This window comes from Cetorhinus maximus, chromosome 16 (genome assembly GCF_964194155.1).
Source record: "Cetorhinus maximus chromosome 16, sCetMax3.hap1.1, whole genome shotgun sequence".
In the NCBI taxonomy this organism is placed as follows: Eukaryota; Metazoa; Chordata; class Chondrichthyes; order Lamniformes; family Cetorhinidae; genus Cetorhinus; species Cetorhinus maximus.
In genome coordinates, this window is record NC_135894.1 from 33,024,313 (window position 1) to 33,048,015 (window position 23,703).

Sequence of the window (23,703 nt, forward strand, 5' to 3'; positions counted from 1 at the left end):
CTTTTACTCCTGGGCTAAAGAGGTGAAAAGAACCAATGAAAGACTCACTCCTAATTGTTATCCAGTTACTTGCGCTGAGACATGAAGTTAGGACAGAAATGGGTCTGGTTGTGATGTTCCTAAGGTTACCTGTTTTCGCGGATCCCTATTTGCCCTGAAATGCTCATGGTGAGCCACATTTTTGAACTGCTGGTAGTGATTTGCTATAAATTACTTGCTAGGTCACTTGAGAAGGGAATTAGGAGTCAGCTGGACTAGACCAGATAAGAACAAGGTTTCCATCCCTAAAGAACATTAGTGAATCATTTGGGTTTTTATAACAATCTGACAGCTTGATAAATTTTTAAAAACTAAATAAAAAATTTCAAACTGCTCTGTGGAATTTGCACCCATGAGATTGAATTTTTTCGGGGTGGTGGTGGCCCCATCAATGGGCTGGAAAGCTGGGGGCAATCACACCTCAGCCTTTAGGAGGAGCCCAAGCTGGATTCTATGCCAATTCTATGCTAATGAGCTGCTGTTGGGGCTCCCATCCATTTAAGGGGTGAAAGCCTGCCTTCAAGAGCTGCTGACTATCAGAGGTACAGCAGCACTTCATTCCCAGCAGCCCCACCAAGAGCGGAAACCACAGATGGGAGTACACCCAGCCGGGATTATAGCAATGAATGTCACCCTCCCAGCAGAGTGAGTGGGGTTGGTGGTCACCAGGGCCAGTTGGGCAGGCCCTGGCAAGGGGGGTGGTTTGGTTGGTGAGGGCAGGATGGGGTGTTGCCACTGGGAAGGCCATTGACAACAAGCCATAACATGCCCAATTAGGAGGGACTCCTCAAGCCCTCAGGGCTATCATGCCAGAATAGCAATATACACACTGAAGAAAAAACTATGGAACCGTACATAATCTTATTTTGATGATTATGAAGAAAATCCATAAGTTGGTTGCAGAAAGGTGTACTGTGTAAACTGGGATCAGAGACCAAAAACAGAACATTTAAGGCTAGAGAAGTCACAAGTTAAATACAATTTTAAGGAATAGCTTCTTCATGCTTAAAGTTATCAAACAGGCTGATACCATGGGATGATTATGTGATCAGGTTGCAACAGTACAGGAATTGCTGCTCTCCATGCACAGAGTCCACCTCTGCTGAGCTGTTATCAGGTTCTAATGCAAGGTGGGTTCATTTAAATGCATTTTTAGATTTAGAACATGAGGTACTGGAAGTTTGACTGTGAGTGTGTGTTATTTTCCAAGACCAGGTCTTAAAATGGAACTAATTGAAAAGGTAATAAAATGCTGAAGCAAGGCACAGACACTAAGCAGCACCATTCCAAGAGGCAAATTTGGAGGTGTTCCTGTAGGAAGTGTTGCAGAGAAGGATGAATATTTTGAAATGGAAGGGCACACTGCAGTCGAGGATACTGCCAAGAGACTCTAGATGTGATAGATAGAGTGAATCCTGCCTCATCTGTGTTCAAGGCTTAGGAGCAGGAGAAGGATAAATGTACTGGTCTATTCCAAATTGTCAAGGTAAGTTTTCTCATAGTTTCAATAGTTTTTTTTTTACAATGTATCATAACAACACAGTAATGTAAGTCTACTGCAGTACCAAAGATTTAAAAATAAAAGATTTGTATTTATGTTTTACCACCTCAGGACATCCCAAAGCACTTCACAACCAGATTTTGGAGTGCACTTTTGAAGTCGCTGTTGTAATGTCCAATGTACAGCTCTATATAGTTCATGTACTTTCCAAATGTACAAGAAAACTCATGTTATACCAAATCATTTCACTTTGCAGCCAGGAAGATGTAGCCCAAGAAATGTGGCAAACAATAAAGACCAAGCATGTTGCCACAAAGTTGCTGCAATTGCTTAAGGAGATTGCTCATTTGGGCCCTTAGATCACACATATCTCTCATATTGCTTTTTCCAACACATTTTTGGCATTAGGAAAAACAGATGGAAAGAAGGTCACAGATACTGCAACCATTGATTACTCATAGGAGAGCACACTGCAGATGCTGAAATTTTGACAATAGCTAGAAAATGGTAGGAAGCGTTTGCAAGCCATCCCCAAACCATGGATGACCATGGATATCATTCATGGAATATCATGTTTTGTCTCCTTATTTATTCACTCATTCACTCTTACACAGCCACATTACAAAGGGCACTTCAAACTCTGTTCCAGAGGGCGTCTTACTGCCAGCATTCCAAAATATATTCTTCTGTTCATCTAGAAAGTGTCAGAATACGACATGCAGTCTTAACCAAGCATTTCTCAGCACTAACTCTTTCAATGGCAATATATCCAGATATTTTCATGCTATGGTGGTTCCAGCAGGGAGCACTTGGGGAAGCACAAAACACAAAGAAAGTACAGGTACACTTGGAAGAATTGCAACATGCTGGCTGAAGGACCAAGGACTGCAGCTGACAAGTGTAGCTATTTGAGAGTGAACAAGAAACCAGTACAATTTGAGACCATCCATTGAAGAATGCAGAACATGCAGTGATGTATCTCCATGTAACAAAGTTGTGCAACACCCATGGAAAATGTGACCACTCTGACCATAGCACATTTGCCTGATCTTCCAAGTGCAGTCATAGGTTCCTTACTGAATACTATGAATGAGGGTCTACAGACCTTTGATTCCAATTTCAACATGTTTGGCAATCAATTTGTGATGGTCATAACATGTGTCTTCAACAACCTCATAAATCTCACACAGATCTCTGAGGAAGTATCCAGTTTCAGGTGAATTGTGGGACTTGCAAAGATTATGGGGATGATTCTCATGATGGCGCCATGTCCATCATACCCAGTTGCCCCACTAAAATAACTATAAATATCAGCTAACACATTGACACAGGCAGCCGTTGCATCAGTACCCACAGTGCCTATAGTTGCAGGGTCATCTACTGGCCCAGCACAGGAAGTAATTGGCCAATTTCATTCTTACAAACACTGACATACAATAAAACCTTGCTTCCTCTTGTCACAAGGAAACATTTAAAAAGAGCTTACAGTTAGGAAATAGAAAGTATATACCAAATACTTTCATAAGGGAGTAGTGATCAGGAAAACCACTTTGAATATATCCGTATTAGTTGGCTATTCAATGATGAAAGGCATTTAACATGCCCCATTCGAGCTTCACTTCACATCCATACCTGTGTGCTGCACAACAAGAGTTGGAAGCCTGACTGATTATTTAAATAACTCGGATTTCTGTATTTGGTACTGCCATTGAAAATAAGTAAATGATTTTTGCTGAAGATCCAGTACGCCAGATGTTGACACAACAGCTACATAATGGACGTCAAGTCATCCATTTAAAAAAAACTTCACACAGAAGCTCTACGCTTAATGAGATTGCAGCAAACAAGAATTGTGCAGCTGCTCTGATTTCTACAAGGAACATTCCCCAACAGTGTACTGATCCAATGATATGCGAGTGAACATTTTCTATCACTGCAGTGAGATACTAGACTTCTCTGATCTTTTTCTATTACTTTATCCACTGACTCATTCATACAAGACCTCCCCAAGGCTCTTCCCTATCTGCCACTCAGTTCCTTCTTCAAATCTGTCAATATTTTATATAAAGGTTTTGAGACAGTCTGTCTTTTTTTTCCAATTTAATACTCTAGAATTAACACATATGAACAAAATCACAAAAGAGTAATCTTAAAAAGGTATACAAAATGGAAAAGAAATCTAGTTATTTTCTGCTCCAAGCGGCTGCTGTTTTACAAAAACTTCCAACAACAACAGTAATTAGCTTCTAATTGACCTTAGGGACTACTTAGAGTACATTCCCCAGAGGAAGTGCCTGACATGTGGTCTTACAGGGGCAAACCGGGCTAGCAGCTGAACAATATGGTCTCCATTTTACTCACAGGAGATCAGCTAAGCCAAGTAAATCTTACAAATGATGACACTACAACCTATCAAAGATGCTATTAATCTACAATATAAGAATTTATAAATATATGTGCTGTAATAAATTTATGATATCAGGGAATGATTTAGAATCTGGAATCTAGTCTCAAGGCCTAGCTGACAACAAAACTATTCTGTACAATATCATGCATTGCAGATTAAATTCTCATAGTCCACTGCCAGAACAAAACCTAAGTTGTTCTATAGCACCTATCATGCTCCGCCACGCACATCCTGGTTCTTTGCCAGTACTGTTTTCACTCTTCAACTGTAATTATATTGTAGCGATGATCTCAGATTGATACATATGGTGTCCATTCGCAGCCAGCACCTCCCTGTTTATACCATCTGACTGCAAATTTGATGCTGTCAGCCAGGGTAATTTTGAGAGACCCAGGATAGATCTCTGTGCATAAGTGTGTCCTGACACATGCAGACCTCTACTCTTAACCAGAAAATGTTGAATCTATTGAGGCGGAGTGTTCTCAAACTCAAGTTAGTGAAATTAGTTCGGTTTCAGTTTATAATGGATATGATATGGTAGTGGACCAATAATCCAGAGCTTGTGAGTTCCTATCCCACCATGGTCAGTTGTGGCATTGAATTCAGTAAATTTGGTAAACTATGCCCGTCAACTGAGATTGCAAGCTGCTGGACTGTTGCAAAAACCTAACTGCATCATTAATGTACTTCAGGGAGGGAAATTTTCCATTTCTTCCTGGACTGGCTTACCATTCTGCACTACATAGTTGACACTTAACACCCTTGAGGAAACCAAGGGTGAGCAATAAATTCAGCCTTACCATCAAAGAGCAGGTTCGATGGAACTGAGCACATTTTTAAATGACCTTGACACCACACTTATGAGGTAGTCTCCTCCAGATGATCTCAGATTGCTATCCTGGCACACTAGCACTATTATGCCACTTTGAAGCAGAAGCTGCTTCACAGAGATGCTAAGCATAAATATAACTGAGACTCTTTAGCCTTGAGTCTTTGCACATTGATTTGATAACAATCTAAAAAAGAAAAAGCAGATTATTCCCTTAATCAAAGCTGCAGTCCAAAAATAATAATAGATAGCCGCCAAACTGTTTAAGACACTATTGAGCTACTTTTGAGATTCATAAGTCTCCCAGGCATCACTTATGCACAATCTTCCATCTTTGGACCCCATAACCTAGCTGGTACCACTACCATTGTGCACTATCCATTATATTACATAAACCAGACTCTTTGTGGAATGAGATAGGTATGACCAACAAGAGATCATGAAGAGAGCACTTCACAGATTTAAATAGCTCAATTTACAAAGCTCTTTAATAGGGTCCTAGGTACAATTTTTTAAGCAAGTGGCCTGTTAGGAAAATGCAACAAGTCTGCAGAGGATGTTTACCACCACTGTCCTCAGCCTTTTTAATGGTTATGGACTGACAATTGTTTTTTCAGTTTTCTATTAATATTTTAAAATTGTTTGGTATTGCCTCAAATGTTTACATGTGTACATATTGAGATCATTGAGGAGCTGTATAAATAGGAATATTCAAAACACTAAAATGTAATTTAAATAAAACTAAAACTAGTGAGGTGCTCTGTGAATATCATTGCTAGTAATTACCTGAAGAAGTTATCCTACAGTTAATGCATAATAATTCGTCTGCAGAACAGCAAATTATCTGTTTATTATGTTCGTCCTTGAGTTATATGATAATATTTTGCAACTGATTTTATAAGTATCGAAGTAAATTGAGGCGTACTTTTCACTGTTTAAATCTTTCTGACAATGCAGTCTAGGGAATAAAAAAAATCCATATGGTAAACTATGAGGACAAGATTCCAATTTAACCTAGAATTCATAATATTTCATAAGGGAACCTGTTCTCATTGCGATTTCAGTGTCCTCTGATTCCTAGAGAAAATTGCAGTGAATTATAACTTTTTTCTTGTCCAGACAGTTAGAATTGTATATATGGTTTCATATTTCATTGACTTTTATCCATCTATCAAACACAAGTCTAATCAGTGTTCAGTCTGGAATTACAGATCAAGCCAAGTCTCTCTAATGTCCGCCTACAGTGGGACCATTGGCTTTGCCAGTAATAACATAACAATCTATTAAATATAACTGATAATACCATAAAGACTCCTTCTAATCCATGCTTGCTGTATATTTGATATAGGGAATAAATGATAACACCTTTGAGTTATATTTTTTCAGTAGTTAATAAAAATTGAAATTTGACTCAAAGAGATTGTGTGTGTGTGTGTGTGTGTGTGTGTGTGTGGTTGAATACTTATTATACTTCAATAGTGCTTTAGTGGGCTGGTCTGAGGGTATCTGCAGAGCATGATTTGCAACTGCCAGCAACAGAGTTATGCTGCAGGTTGTCAGTCATGTTCTAACAACTACTAGAGAGCACCAGTCTTATACCCGTTTTCCCAAAATATTTCACCGAACCTCTGTTTAAGTTTAGAAAAGGTTGAGGAAGTCTAATTGCTTTGTAAACTTTTCCTGATCATGTGATTGAGTTATACCCAGCTGATGTCAAATTCAATATAAGTCAGAGTAGGAAAAAGCCCAAACACTATTCCGGAGTCTGATCAGTATCTGATTCCAGAGTTGGATGACTTTTAGGTCATCTTTTGCACTTTGCAGTGAAGTAAAGTGCCAGTATACTTGTATTCTTAATCTAAAGGTCTTCAATATAACTCTAATTCATCATAATCAGACAAAATGGTATATAAATATTGTATGTTGAATTTAAAATATTTCAATTACTAGGGGACATAGATTTAAGGTGAGAGGAGAAAACTATAGAGGAGATGTGCGGGGCAAGTTTTTTATGCAGAGGGTAGTGAGTGTCTGGAATTCGCTGCCAGAGGAGGTGGTGGAAGCAGGTACGATAGTGGTGTTTAAGAGGCAGCTTGACAAATACATGAATAGGATGGGAATAGAGGGATATGGACCGCAGAAGTGCAAAATGTTTTAGTTGACGGGCAATATGATCGGCGCAGGCTTGGAGGGCCGAAGGGCCTGTTCCTGTGCTGTACTTTTCTTTGTTCTTTGTTCTTTGTTCTAAAATATTTGAAGGAAAAAAGATGCAGGAATCTAAGGGAAGAGAGGGGTGGGAGGGACTCTGGATTGGTCTTGTAAAGTCCACATCCTCAATGATGGGGGAGCCCAGCATATCAGTGCAAAGGCAAGGCTGAAATGTTTGCAACCATTTTTAGCCAGAAGTATTAAGTGGATGATCCATATTGGCTGCCGTCTGAAGTCCCCAGCATCACAGATGCCAATTTTCAGCTAATTAGATTCACTCCCGGCAATATCAAGAAATGGCTAAAGGCACTGGATACTGCAAAAGCTATGGGCTCACACACCATCCAGGCAATAGTACTGAAGATTTGTGATCCAGAACTACCTGTGCCCCCAGCTACGATTTTCCAGTACAGCTACAATACTGGCATCTAACCGACAATGTGGAAAATGCCCAGGTATGCCCTGTCCACAAAAACCAGGACAATCCAATCCAACCAATTACTGCCCCATATTCTATTCTCAATCATCAGCGAAACGATGGAAGGTGTCATTGACAGTGCTATCAAGTGGCACTTACTCAGCAATATCCTGCTCATTGATGCTCAGTTTGGGTTCCAGCAGGGTCACTCGCTCCTGACCTCATTACAACCTTGGTTCAAACATGGACAAAAGAGCTGAGCTCAAGGGGTGAGGAAGGAATGAGTGTCCTTGACATCCAGGCAGCGTTTGAGCAAATATGGCATCAAAGAACCTTAGTGAAACTGAAGTTAATGGGAATCAGGGGAAAAACTCTCCACTGATTGGAGTCAAAATGACTGCAAAGGAGTGTTGGGGGCCAATCATCTCATTCCCAGGAATCCTCAGGGTAGTGTTCTAGGCCTGACTATCTTCAGCTGCCTCATCCTTCTTTCCATCATCAGGTCAGAAGTAGGGGTATATACTGATAATTGCACAGTGCGGAGTACCATTTGCGACTCCTCAGATACTGAAACATTTATGCAGAAATACCTGGAAAGCACTCAGGCTTGGGCTGATAAGTGACAAATGACATTTGCACCACACAAGCACCAGGCAATGACCATCTCCAGCAAGAGAGAATCTAACCATCTCCCCTTAACATCCAATGGTATTACTATTGCTGAAACAACAACCCCCCCCCCTCAGTATCAACATCCTGGTGGTTACCATTGACCAGAAGCTGAACTGGACCTGCCATATAAATACTGTGGGGAGAATTTTCTCCCTGTCGGGCGGGCTGGGCAGGAGTGCATGCGAGTGGACACGAAGCCGATCGCTGCCCGCGATCGGCTGCGCACTGCCATTTTAAGTGGGCAGGCTAATTAAGGTCTGCCCAGCGTGACACGCAGCCAGAAGTGCTCAGCGCTATCTGTGTGGGCGGGGGGAGGAGGGAGAGTCGGGGCCTGTGCTCTTTCGCGCATGTGCACGAAAGAGCGCAGAAAACTCCCTGAGGCAGCTCCATGCCTCAGGGAGATTAATTTGTTTGTGAAAAATGTTTTAAAAAGAGAAAAAATTATCAGACATGCCACCTCATGTGACAGTGTCACATGAGCTGGGACATGTCTATGAATTTTAATAAAACTTTTTACTAAAGTTATAAACCCTTCTTGAAATCTCATCCCGCCCATGGATGAAGTTCCACGAAAAATGTGAAGGTTGCCTGGGCTCTTCGCCTGCCCCCCAACCTTAAGGTTGGACAGGCATCCCTGACAAGTACTTCAACCAGTTGATAAATGGCCTTAACAGGCCCTTGACAGTTTTGTGGGCGCGCAGCCGACTCCGGTGCATGCCCACCGATCTGAAGATCGGAATGGTGCGCAGTGACGTCAGGACGCATGCCTGATATCACCGCGCGTCATTTTACGCAGGCCCCACATGCCGACATGAAGCTTCTGCCCTGTGCCTACAGGAGCAGGTCAGAGACTGGGAATTCTGAGGTGAGTAATTCACCTCCTGACCACCTAAAGCCTGTCCATCATCTACAAGGGACAAGTCAAGAGTGTGTTGGAATATTCTCCACTTGCCTGGATGAGTGCAGCTCCCATGACACTCAAGAAGCTCAACACCATCCAGAACAAAGCAGCCCACTTGATTGGCACCACATCCTCATTCACTCCTTCCACCACCCACGCACAGTAGCAGCAGTGAGCACCACATGCAAGATGCACTGCAGCACCTCATCAAGGCTCCTTCAACAGCACCTACCAAACCCACAATCTCTACCACCTAGAAGGACAAGGACAGCAGATATATGGGAACACCACCACCTGGAAGCTTCCCTCCAAGTCACTCACCATCCTGATTTGGAAATATATCGCTGGGTCAAAATCCTGGAACTCCCTTCCCAACAGCACCGTGGGTGTGCATATACCACATGGACTGCAGCGGTTCAAGAACATGGCTCACTACCACCTTCTCGAGGGCAATTAGGGATGCTGAACAAATATGGGCCTAGCCAGCGATGCCCACAACCCATTAAAAAAAAGTCGGCCCAAACCCCCTTAGCCAAATGGCCTCCTTCTACATTGCATTATTCTATGATTCTGTTCAGGTTTGAAGGCTATCAGGATAAGCAGGCATGAGGAAACGAGTATGTTTTTCCAAGTATACGGTAATATCTCTTCCACATATCCGCCTTGGGTTTGGCTATAAATATCACTAAACAGTGTCTTCTAAAAGCAGAATACAGATATGTAAATATGTTTAGCGTAATTTTAAAAAATGTTTCTGAATACTCTTCGCGATCTGAAATTCGGTGCAGTAAGTCAGTAACACTCAGTGAAGCAGAGCAAAGAAACGAGGCGACCGACCAAACCCAGGGCTCCAAGTGGACAAACTGTATTCACAAGGCTTGCTCAACACACAAGGGAAGGACTTCCCTTTAATACTGTTTATGTAGACTCAGTGCATCGGGATTGTACTGGGCACATAGCCTACCCAACAGTCTTGGATCTTTGCCCTGACGGGGCCCTGCAAGTTGCTGTGAATTGTATCACCTACCCATTTTGTCTGTTTTTTTAAACCAAACAGGTTGTCGGAATGCTGCCTTCTGTTTAATGAGATGTTATTGGGATGTAGAAAACAAAATATAGAAATACTGTAAGGTGTGTAACAGTGTTGGATGATTACTAAAGTATTGATGACTTTGGAAACTCCTGTTGAAGTTGATCCCTTTCGATGCTGTTTAATTTTTCAGATTGAATGTTATAATACAGGTACATTCATTCGCGCTGTCGTTTCAAGGATTTTTTTTTTCTCATTTCGGGTTAATTACATGACTATTAACTCAATTCCGGCGTCCTAATGCTTTAGAGAATCGAAACATTGACCTTTTCTCTCTGGTAGGGCGATGCGGTTGAATGATTTTTTTGGTTTGTTAGTTCGTTCTAATAGTCGACGTAGCAAGCAAGATGTTTGAAATAAAGCATTAAACAAATGGTTTACAATGACTCAATAGTGTGCCAGGATCGGAGGATATTTACACCAGTGTACCATAACTATACCTAACAACTGCAATATTCTGAGTTCAACACAAATCTCTAACTATGCAAATAGTCCGTACAACTGCTATATTGTTGCTGTCTGTTCGGCTGATTAATAAAAGTGCAACTTTCCTTCGATATACAGTACTGTTGAACGGAAAGGTTATTTACTGTGAAGGCTGTTATTGTCTTCAACTGATCATTTATCTTTAACATTGTGCCTGGAATCTCTCCTGTTTAGTTAATAGGTTTCTTGAAATAATTATTCAACTTTGGAAGAAAAAAACACGAACAAGCTTCGGTACTGCTAAAATCCACCCACCTGCTAAACCTCGTCTCGCTTTGTGCCGTTTCCTTTCTTTCTAATAAATAACACACCCATCTAAATAGTTTAGAATTACTTTGGCTCAGTGCAGGGTCCTTATTGATGAAAGCGGCATGAGGAGCGTTCCTGGGAGGATTCAATATAAACACACTTCTCATGCGAAAAAATCGGACTGGCGATTTAATTCGTGTCAGACATTATAAGAATCTCGTCACCTCCAGATTTCACCAAGCCGTTAACAAAAAAAACAAAACCAACACTAATTTAATATAATTATTTTCACCCAATTTCTAGGCGACCCTACAAGATTACAACACTCGAACCATCTATGTCTAACCATCTTCCTGCAACCCTGCAGCAACTATTAGATCTCTATCCTCGTTTTCAGTCAAACGCTGCATTTATAATTTTTAAAACTGAATTTCACTCCGTCTGAAATGAAATGTAAGGAGAGACAGAGAGGAATCGTCGGGGTTAAACGTATCTCCGGATTAGGGAAGTCTACGTTATTCTTACGACAAATAATTCGTATGATCTTCCAGACCAGGCAGAGGCCTCCAGGACACCTTTCAAATTTATTCATAGAAACGAGACATGTTCTAATATTTCTACCCGGTATTACCTCATTCATTTTCCAGTTGCGCTAAGCTTCAAAATTTTCAATACCCTGGGTCTCATTACCGGCCGCTAAAATAAAGACAGTACTGTCTGTTTATTGCGAGGATGATCAAAGCCTAATACAGATATTGTAAAGGGTTTCTCGGAAATATTAAACTTAATACATTTTTTAAAAAATACTGATTTTTAGATAAAGTTGGATGCCTTGGAGATTTCTTCAAACTGTGTTTAGAAAGGGAACCTTTTTTTTGGCTAAACGGTGAGTGCTCCTCTCTATCCACCACACAATGCTTCTAATAGCCACGTTCATGTCACATAACAAAACGTTTCTGCTTCATTTTAACTTTTTTTTTCAAAACGAGAATGTACATTCATTTACTTGCATTATAATATGCTAATTCTATAATTCAGGCAGGCTAGCTGGCTGAAGAAAGCAAATGTGAAAGTATCACTTGATGATACTGTTGATGGGCCTTCCACCACTTTATTGATGATTGGGATAAGGTTGGGTTATATGGTGTTGAAGGTCTCTGGAAGTGATATAGGTATACTCTGCACTTTTAGAACTTTACTCTAGTTCCATGCTCTACCATGATTCTGGATAGGAATGTTCATGAAAACTTTGAAGCCAGTTAGTTTCCTGATTTTCCATCATTATTATTAAATGGATGTGATAAGGCTAGAAATCTTTGCTCTGATCTGTTTTCTTTTGTGGGGTTACTCGGCTGTGTCTATAGTTTGACATGTTTGGTGTTTAGCATGCAGGTAACCCAATGTAGTAGCTTCACTAGGTTCATACATCATCTTATAAAATGCACAGTGCTGAGTATTGTATGTCCTTTCATGGGGTAGTTCACCTGGCTTGAAGCTAATGGAGGAGTTAGGGATGTGCTGGGCTATGAGGTTACAGATTATGGTGGAATACAATACTGCTGCTTTAATGGCCCAAGGCTCCGAATGGATGCTCAGCTTTGTGTTGCTAGATCTGCTTTTAGGCTGTCCCATCAAAATATTACATAGGAATTTCAACTGTATCTCTTCAAATGTACTTCATCCAAATGACATAACCAGTACATTTAAAATGTTACTATGAAATTATAACACCCGCCTTGGTTTTATATCTCAATATACTGTGTGAAGGAAGCTGTGTTACTGGGTTGTATGTTCACTCAACCCATGTCAATGCTGACCTTGGGCTTTGTGGGCAAGTTCAAAAACTGAATTCAATAAATCTGATAAATTTGTTTGCTAACCTCTCCCCAAAAAATACAATAGAAACTGCTGAGTGCTATAAAAACCCATGGGTTCACTAATGTACTTGTCAAGGGAACCTGTCACCCCAGACCTATATCTGACTCCAGTCCCATACTTTATTGTTGACTCTTAATGATCTCTGAGCAGCCAAGAATGGACAATAAATATTGCCTTACGAATGTTGTCCACATCAAAAATAATCTTTTTTAAAATTGCAACAGATACGTAGATGTGCACAGATATAAATGACTTCACAGGGTTACAGATGCCAAACCAGCAGGGATGGGCCCTATGACTACAGCTACACTGCTGCTAATGTAGTAAAAGGTCCCAGAGTGCTTCACAAGAGCTAGTTCAAAGAAACTTTGCCACAAACCACATAATGAGATATTAGTACAGGTGGTGGGGTAAGTTTTAAGGTACATTTTAAAGGAGGAGAGAATGGTAGAAAGGTCTGGGATTGTTGGGTGGGGGATGGATAGAAATCCCAGAACTTAGGGCCTTAACAGCTGAAGGCATGGCTGACAATGGAGCGATTAAAATTGGAGGCATGCAGGAGGCCAGAATTGGAAGAGCATAGAGGTCTTAGAAGGTTGAAAGGGTGGAAGAGGTTACAGGGATAGGGAGGGATAAGGCCATGGTGGTTTTTGAAAATAAGGATGAGAATCTTAAAATTGATGTGTTGCTGAAGGTGATGGGTGAATAGGACTTGGTGCAAGTTAAGAGAATTTTAGATGAGCTTAAGTTTATGGAATGTGCCAGGTGGGAGGTCAGCCAGAAGAGCATTGGAATAGTCAAGTCTAAATGTAACAAAGGCACGAATGAAGGTTTGAGCACCAGAGAAGCTGAGGCAAAGGCAGAGGTGGGTCTGTTATGGAGGTGGAAATGGGCAAGCATGGAGAGAATATGGGCCCTGAAGCTCAGCTGTGGACAAATAGGACTCCAAAGTTGCAAAAAGTCTGGTTGAACCTCAGACATTAGTCAGGAAGAGGGATGGAGTTGATGGCTTGGAAACAGAGTTTATGCTGGAGTCTGGGACAATATTTTACTGAGGAAATTTCTGCTCATCTAATACTGGATGTTCACTAAGCAGCACGACAAATCAGCACCAATGGAGGATTCAATAGAGGTGATGTGGGATATAGCCAGGTATCACCAGTGTACACGTGGAACACTATGTTGTGTTTCCAAACGACAACATGTAGACAAAAAAAAACAAAGATAGATCCTTGCGGGACCTTGGAGATAATGGTGCAAAAGTGAAGTAAAGTTGATTGCATGTGATTCTCTGAATACGAGTGGATAGATAGGATTGGAATCAAACAAGACAGTACCACTCAGCTGGACAATGCAGAAAACATGTTGGTGGTGCAGTTAACTGTGTCAAAGGCTGTAGACGGGTCAAGGAATATGCAAAAGGATTGTTTAACATGAACACAATCTCATAGGATGTCATGTATCATTATATGAAAGAAAACTATATTATAATGTAAACATAACTATCTAGCCTGGATGTGGATAATATGCAAACACTGTGCATAGCGATGAGAGACATAAAGGGATGGAAATTAACAATGGTCATCAGATGTAGACCACTACTGGGAAGGATTGGACCAAGGACTTTTTATATAAGAAAGAACAATGCACATGAACAGATGCAGTTGTTAGGAGTGATTTTAATTTAACAGGGGTAGTTTGGGAAATCTATGAAAGGTACAATAGGGTTGAAATCAAAATCCTTGGTACAATATTGGTTAGTCACATGGAACAGTTGGTCGAGGAAATCACAACGTTTGGACTGACTCTTGAGCTAAGTCCAAGAGCTGGGAACAAAGTCAGGTCAGCAAACACTTTGAGAACATTGATTACAGCAAGGTGAATTTTAAGGTTAAGAAAAGAAAATAGGTGCAATAGAAATACTCTTCTGTTGGATTTGATAGCTGATCTTTACTGATAACAATTTGACAGTAAATTAGGCAGATTCTGAGGGGCTGAGAAAGGAATTAAGGGCACTGTTAGAATGAAAATGAATTAGATCATTGTTTAGTAAAATAGAGATAGGATATGTATCATTAGGTAACCGAGGGAAAAGATCAATTTAATTAATAACAGAAGTAGTGCAGCAAATACCGATAAAAACAGAGAATGATGGTGAATTCCTGTCATGGTTCCCAACTTGCTGTAACTTTGGTGGAAGAGCTGAAAAAATGCCATAGAAATGGCATAAACAGTTCTTGCCAAGTTTTTTCCCCCAGCATTTCCATGACTCTACCACTAAAGCCATGTCCATGGTGTTTTCTTATGGGGATTATCAAAAACAGGAATAATGCCTGAAGATTGGAAAGTAGTTAATGTAAAACACATTTTTAAAAAGGCACATTGGGCATTGAAAATTTTTGTGTTTCCTGTAATCTCTCTGCTCTAGGTGTTTTTAGCTTCATAGTTCAAACGATTCTCATAGGTGAGCTCTATGTTCCCGAGAATGTTTTCACCTGAGGAAAATTTGAAGGAACCATGAGTAACAAATAAGAAAAGCCTTTAAAGAAAAATACTTGGCTACTTGTTCTACCCTGCGCCTTCAACTCTTCTTGTCTATGAAGAGGCAGGACAAGACCACAGTATCAACCTAATTTTTAGACTTTGACTGATAAATACACTTATGCAATAGTAATCGGATAATGAATAGTGGTATTAGCACAATATATATTTTTAGAGTAGTTATTAAGCTTAGTTGGTTCTTCTTCATAATAGAAAACAATATATTGTTTACAAATACTATGTGAACCTAAGTTATGCATTTTAGTTTTACAGAGCAATTCTTTTTCTTATCAATTGCAGAAGCTATCTGTCCTCATTAACTCCCTTTGAAAGCTCCAGACAATCTTTCTTCAGAGACTCTAGGCAGACTAATCCGTTTCAAAAAGACAAGCTAATAAATAACTTCTGATTAAAACTTAACAGAATTTAACTAATGGCTCAAAAATGTCCTTCAACAAACCACTAAGAATGCTTTCTGAGTTAAGTGACTTGGCCCCTCTCCTGGACACCTTCCTTTAGATAAAGTAAGCAAAGAACTACAATAAATGTATCAAAAATGAACTGGAGTACTTTTCGGTGAGTGAAGCTGGTTTTTAACTCATTAGGCACTGACAGAATTAAAGAAGCTTATACCAAGCTAAGTTATAGATGCATAAGTTTTACAAAAATTGTGAATTTTTTTGTCAAGGGTAAGTCAGGAAACTAAAGGCTCATGAAACTAACATTAGTTGTGGGTGAAATGTTAAAAGGCATCCTGAAAGAGAGGATAGCTAAATACATAGATGGTGATGACATGGTAAGTGAGTGTGAGCATCGATTTATGTGATGGGAGGTCTGCCAAAATTTAATGGAGTTCTCAGAGAAAATGGCAACAGAAATTCTGTTTTATGTTCAGATTTCGTGAAAACCTTTGATACTTTGTATGATACAAATGTTTTCTTTCATTTGTTCATGTGATGTGGGCTCTGCTGGCAAGGCCACTGCTATACAGCTGATGGCTTGCTAGGCTGTTTCAGAGACCAGCTAAAAATCAAACACATTGCTGACAGTCTGGCATCATGTATGGGCCATACTTCCTTTAAGGGCATCAGGGAACCAGATGGGTTTTTACAACAGCTTGATAGTTTCATGGTCACCAAAACTGCTATTACCTCTTTATTCCAAATTTTATTTAATCAGCTGAATTTATATTCCACAGCTGTCCATTCATCATGGACAAATGCTGGATAATGATTATAGGGAAGGGAATTAAACAATAAACTAAATGATTCACCACAAGTAGGAAAGCATGGAATAGGAAAAATGCTCCTGAGCTGGATAGGAATTTGGCAAAGTCAGATAAAGCAAACTAGGGTGAGGGAAGGTGTTCTGATTAGAGGTGTGCCAATATGGCAAGGGATCACTAGCAGGATGGCCCTAAGTGCTGAAGTGACTGTTGTATTCAGTGCATATATATGATTTGCATTTAGGAATTGGCAAAGGCGTTTGAGTGATGGTGGGCATTCAGACAATACAGAATAATTAGACTAAATACTGATTAGTTTGAAAAGATGAAACGATGAGTGGAAAATGCCATTCATCATGGACAAATGCACAATAATAATTCCAGGGACAGGAATTAAATAATAACTGAATGGAATTAGGCTACAGGATGCAGCACAGGAATTGGCCTGGGAGTATTGATGGAAATGAAATGAAACCTGCAGCACAGTGCATGGAAGTGGTGGAGAAGATTATCCAGATCTTGAGATACATAGGAGAGGGATAAAGCACAGAGCCCAGGGTTGACAATAAGCCTGCAAAAGGAACTTTATGTAACCCATGGCTTATTTGGCACAGCCTTGAGTTGGAGAGCTGTGGGTTCGAGTCCCACATCAGTGACTTGAGCAGAAAATCAAAGCTGACACTCCTGTGCAATGCTAAGGGAATGCTGCATTGTTGGAGGCATTAAACTCAGGCCCTGTCTGCCCTCTTGGGCAGATGTAAAAGATCTAATGACATTATTTGAAGCAGACAGGGGAGTTTCCACCCTCTCCATCTCCCCCAATCACCCCGTGTCCTAGTTAATGTTATTCCCTCAGCCAACACCTAATAACAGATTATCTGGTCTTATTGCTGCTTGGCGTTCATGAATTGGTTGTTGCATTTTGGGGCATCCTAATGCCATAACAGGCACTAAATGTAATCTCTTTCTTTTGATACACTAGATAATTCTGGTCACTACTACAGCAAGGATATCTGAGCATTGGAGGCCGTGGAGAAAAGGGATACAAAACTCACACCTACCTTAAAGCATAAGAGATATGCAAATCCTGAATTGCATACTATTGAGAAAAGTGTTCAAGTGTTAAAAATTCAAAGGCTGTGTATAGATTGGATTTGATATTATGTTCACGTTTTCCACTCTAGAACAAATCACATGTGTTCCTGCTTAGAAAAGGGAAGGTGCACAATTTAAATGCAACCACACAGAGGGTGGTGAATATGTCTAACAAATTGCTCAGGGAGCCCATGAGACAGATATTATAGAAAGTTTTAAGGAAGAATCAGATAGATTATAGAAGAACTGGGAAATCGATAGGTGTTGGGTTATTTTGGATTTGTTGGATGGCCATTTCTTAAAGTATTGTACTGAAAGTACACCACTGCCTCTTGTAAAATATTGCAACAAATTATAACAATGCATCTGCCAAAATATTACACTAAAATGACAACAAAACCTTTGTTTAGGTACTTTATCAAACAACACTTCTTTTCCTAAAACATTGCACTAAAATTACAACATTTCCATCATTCAAGCATCATACAGAATTTACAACACTTAAAAAATATTACACCAAAGCTATGATACCATCACTTTTACTATTTTGTGCAATACTAAATACAAAACTGCCAGTTCCAAAGTATTGATAATTCACTCAATTACAGCATTGCTGCTTCTTAGATGCTACACTAACATTGCAACACTGTGTCTTCTTGACTGTTAAAATGAAATTTCAATACGGCAACATTTAAAATCTCTAATATATTAAATTCAGTACATGGACAAACATTTGGTTAAAAGTTCCTAGTTACTCCTATTGGTGATTCTGCAATGTGTCTTTTTGATGTTAAAGTACCTGCACAACAGAATAGCTGCTATTTTATAGTAAGGATTTATATCACATTTGATTGCACAATTAGGTCCACACAAATTGATCAAAAGGCTTTCTGATATTTTTGGTGATTTCTTTTCTCAGTAACTGAAATTTCTAATGTCCAAAGTAAGGTTTAAATACAAATGCGAAGATTTTTTAAAAACTAAATATAAAATTGGTAATATTAGCTTTTGTATTTTCTCTTGTGTCTTTTAATGCCTGCAGCAAAGCTTTTATTTGAAGGCAACACTCTTACCAAAGCCTGTGTTTTGACACAATAGTTTTGCCTATAGCTATGATTCTCTAAGCTGAATTTGGACTCTGCAATCTGAACATGTGTGTAAAATTTCCTAGGGAGCATAAGCATCAGTCAATGCTATTTTTGGAACATTTTTCTTCAGATTCTATCCACTCAGTAGGTTCAAATAATAATTTTGAAAAGTAGGAAGACAATTTTCAAAAGCTTTATTGGGATAAAATTTATGCTTTTTTTTTTAAAAAAAAGAGAAGCTGTCTGTGTGTGTTGGGGGTGGGGGGCGGTGATAAAGTGTGAGGGGGAAAATACTGATTGCACAATATTGTAGTTTAGTTTTGTGCTTTCTATAAACTTCAGAAAGTGTATTAAGCTGAGAGGGTAAATGGAGAGTGAGAGAAGGTCTCTGGTTCTTAAAATTCCATGAGATTCAATCCCAGTAATTGCATCACTGTTGTTCTTCTCTTTCCTGGAACCAACCTTCTCCATGCAGACTTTTCTAAAATGTTGCACTGAAATTAGAACACCATCACTGCTTAAATATTGCACTGATGTTGCAACACTGAATCTTCAAAAATTCTTCACCACAATTAAGATACTACCAGTTCTAAAATATTAAACTTAACTTCCAACATTCTGTCTTTTAACAAACCACAGTGAAACTTAACCTCTTGTAAAACACTTTTACTGAATCACAGCAGCTCCATTCCAGTTAAATTACTATAATATATTTTCTAGATTATCACACTGGAGGTATATTACAGTCACTTTTAAAATATTGCAGTGAAATTAAAACATTACCTACTCCAACACATTACACTTAAATTACAACTGTTCGTCTTCTAACTTGTTATATTACATTTACAGTACTGTTCCATCGAAAATATTTAACATACATTATAACATTGTCACTTTCAAAATATTACACTGAGATTACAAAAGTGTTTCATCCAAACTATTGAATTCAGATTACAGAGCTGCTTCTTCCGTGACATTACATTGCAATTACCACACTGCCTTTTCAAATGTATTAAATTAGAACGACATCACGGCTGCTTCTAATTTTGCATTTACACCTCTCTGATGATATAGTGAAACTACAAAACTTTTAAAACATTGCACCCAAAATACAACACTCTTCCAATATATTAAATATATATTTCTAGTATATTGTTTAAAAATTACAAACCTGCATCGTGTAAAAAACTTACCCAAATTACATTTATCCATTCATAGGACACTGAAATTACACCACTGCCGTGTCTAAATTATTGCACTGAAATTGCAATAGTTCTTCTGAAGTATTACTGCCAAATTATAGGACTTCAGTCTCTAAAATATTACACTGAAATCACAGTATATCTGCTAAAATACCATTCTAAGTACATAATAATGGCAACTTTAAATATTACACCGAAACTACATCTTTTCCGCAGCTGAAACGCAGCAGCCAAATTAAAACAATGCCTTTTCTGCAGAACTACACTGAAAGGACAACACGGTCTTTTTCTGTCACATTCAAATAACAACACTCCGTCTTCTGAAGTGTTCCATTCAATTGTGCTGAAATAGTGTTGCCTCTTCTAAAATATCGCATTGAATTCGCAGTTTTGTTTTTATATAGAAAGTATTGTCCAGAAAGTACGCCAACCCTTCTACTAGAGAACCATTCTGAAATGGCCAACTTGCTTTTCTAAAAATATTGCACTGCAATTCCAGAATGTTTTTTTCACAAGTATTCTGTCAGAGCTTATAACAGTTTTTTCTCGTCCGAACTACAAGACCCGAAATATTTTTTAAAGAACATGGCATTGGCTGTTCTAAGGTACGATCCAAATACTAGCAGATTGAACGCATGATAAAGCTTATGTCTACATTGCTTCCATATAGAAATATTACATAGAAATTCTGTGCTTGTTAAAGTATTAAAAAAACAAATTCTGCTTTCGAATCATTAAATTTAAATTGCAGCAGGGCTGAAGCATTAACCGAAATTATCCTTTCCATAATTAGGGGTGGGGAACAGGGCGTCCAAAAATCATTAAACTTAAGTTTTGCAATTGCCTGAACTCACGCGTCCAATCAAAATTCCAATTTTCTGTCTACTAAAGTATTAAACAGCATCCGACGCCGTCCCTTCTAGAATTAAAGGCAAAACACAATGCATCTTCAAAGTATTCCACGCGCTGCAACGCCTCGCCTTTCAGTACACTTGGCGAGTGCAGAATGCACCTTCCAAAAGATTACCGCCGCCCAACACAGCCCCTTCTAGAACAATCGGCAGAATGCCGAACACTATCTGTTCTAAAGTAACTTTTAAATAACCTCCGCAGGCTTTTCGAATGTTTCTACCCCCGTGCTTTTACCTTTTTTTTTTACTTATTTGCCCATGCTAAAGAAGCCGCGAGATGTCAGCTTCCCTTGTACAAGCTTCCCTGATGTAACTTAATAAATCATTCGCCCAGCTCCAGATCAGCTGTTGGCTTCTTCAGAACTAATGCGGATGTCCTGAAAGAGAAACGCAGCCTAGCAAAGGACTCAGTTGCTGTGCAAGTGGGACAGAGTCCGGTCATTTACAGAACTCAGGCAATGTTGTTTCAGCATCATTCGGAAAGGAAACAGTTTTTTAAACTTATGCTTTGTGAAAAACTTCAAAAGCTGTATCTGGATTAAACAGACAAAACAAACGGTCCATAAGTAGAAACTAATGAATAAATGATTTCAAATACAGGAAACTGATGGGCGATAAATAAGAGAGGTTCGCTCGTGTGCACATCTGCGTTTCTTTCGCAGAGTCTGTTCCAGGACTGGCAAATAACCTCTCTCGAATCACGTTTGGAAAACGGACCGAAATCATTTGATCCAACCACAATTTCCTATTTGCAGTTATGGGGAGGGTGGGGTAAGTGTACATGAATAATAGTGAGAATCGGAATAATATACACCATTGCAGTTTAAAAACAAACCCTTTCTGATTTCACTTTCCAGGCTGGAACTGAAAGGATTTGAGTTTCTCTCCTGACAATCAATGCCGGAACATTGAAATATAAACTCTCAATAGGGACTCGAGCTAAAAAAGCTAACATTCCCCCACCCGCAGATGACGGCCTCTGTTCCCCATTTACTGGAATACTCTGCAATGGGACCTCTTTATTTTGGGGCTGCAGGTGGGATTTAGTTTTAATTTAAAAAAAACACGAGCGATTGTCAAAACGCACAGATTGAATTCCCCTCAATAAAGGATGAACCAGAGAATATTAACATGGCTTTGAAAGAAAGCCCGGTTCATATTGAAGTTAACACGAAGCGCTGACCAAATGCGCCGAGTGCGTGTTAGAGATTCCTCAACCACCAGGTGAAAGGGGTAAGAACCCAGCCGGTTGGCGCTGGGGAGATGAACTCTGTTCTAATTGTCTTCCTTCCACAAGAGAGGAGTGCTGAGCGAGGTTAGATTTGTTTCCATACTATATCTCGAATATATGAAAATAGTAGCGCCTGGTTTTTTCATTCCCCTGCAATGAGCAGCCCAGAGGAAACGTCCAAGTGTCCTCCGCAAACGCAAACAAGAGCCGGCTGAAGTAGCCGCTCCTATAGGCACCTGTCACTTAAATAATCCATTGGCATTATGTTCATCCTGCACATTACAAACTACCTGGAAACACGCGTTCCCTCTACACTACAGCTTCCCATTTTCTCCCTTATCCAAGGAGAAGGACCGAGAGTTGCACATGAGCTGACAGAACCATTACTGTTTTGAACGGGCCTGCGTATCACCAAGTATAATTGTAAAAAGAAACCCTTTTTCCAATTCGTATTCAAATCCAATTTAAAAAGTGGGCACCGGGAATGAGTGAAGGAGCTGCAGTGGCATTTTATGTGCACGCCCGCCGCACTAACTCTTCTTCCTCTTACCAACACGATTGGAGCCACGCGACTTTTTTTTATCGAAGCCCTACATTTTCTAATGTCAGGCCGTTTCTAACTCTCGCGTTTAAGGAAAGACAAGCAAATCTTATTTTGGGGAATTGTGAAGCGCTTCTCGCAGTGGCACTGAAAAGTTAAACGGGAGCGGGTGTTAAATGAAAGGTGTGTAGAGTGGGCGACTAGACTCTGGGCACAGGCAACCTTGAACAGTCTCACAATTACATTAAGCAGATTGTCAGGGCTTGTGTGAACTTTAAATTCCCCTAAATTGAAATGAGTTACACCGAGACTATTTTATCATCCTTTACAGCTATTGAAGACTACAAAGATAACTTAATGATACAGCATAAACTAGAAATCAGTTGTCCAGGGTGTAGGCTGAACACAACAAATAGAATCAAATGAAATTGGTAACTTCTCAATAATAAATGTCACGTTTTAAACGTGTTGGAGTTAGTGAGCAAATATCACTGCGGGTTGCGAAGTGGAAGTTTTTTTGGCAGTGTGGCACTATCACGTAACAGAACAAAATCTGTCACCAGGATTGGGAATAAATTGCGCGATAATTATCTGTTATTTATTCTGATTATTCTGTTTAAATATCACTCGGAGCTGTTACAATGTTTGTGCCGATGACTCAGGACCGGGCAGTGAAGGAATACTTGGATTCATCCACACGGACCAAAAGCAACAGAGGACACATCAGTCAGCCAGCCCTGGGTGACTCGCTGAACAATCTGTCAAACAGCGGGACATGTGCTCATGGTGCTGGGCAGAAAGGCGCAACTTCACTCACATTAAAGTCAGACATAGGGGAAAGTGAGCAACCTCTTATTGCGAGTTTAAGATCTTACCTTTCTCATTAAAAAAAAACTTAACGCGACCCAGTAAAACGGCAAACTTCACGGGCCGATTAGTGGGCCAGTGTTACCGGGCAGAGCGACTCCGCTAAACTGCACTCATGCCGCTTATTAAAATAAGCGAAAGGCGGGCAACACGTGCACTGCGGACTAGCGAATGAGTTGAGTTTGCTTTTGAAGCGATAAAATAATAATTAAAAAAATTTTTTTTGAGTGGGGCACACGCGGGATTTGATCTTTCTACCAGGAATTAGCATGCGATCCTTAAAACGGAAGAGGGGAAGTTTGCAAAAGGGCTCCGGAAAAGTAA

The 23,703-nt window shown here is 39.8% G+C and overlaps 1 protein-coding gene across 1 annotated transcript in view; it reads right to left on the minus strand.

The window, feature by feature from the left end:
* Positions 1 to 23,703, minus strand: part of tbx15 (T-box transcription factor 15) — a 92,612-nt gene that overhangs the window by 68,268 nt on the left and 641 nt on the right. The window lies entirely within an intron of this gene.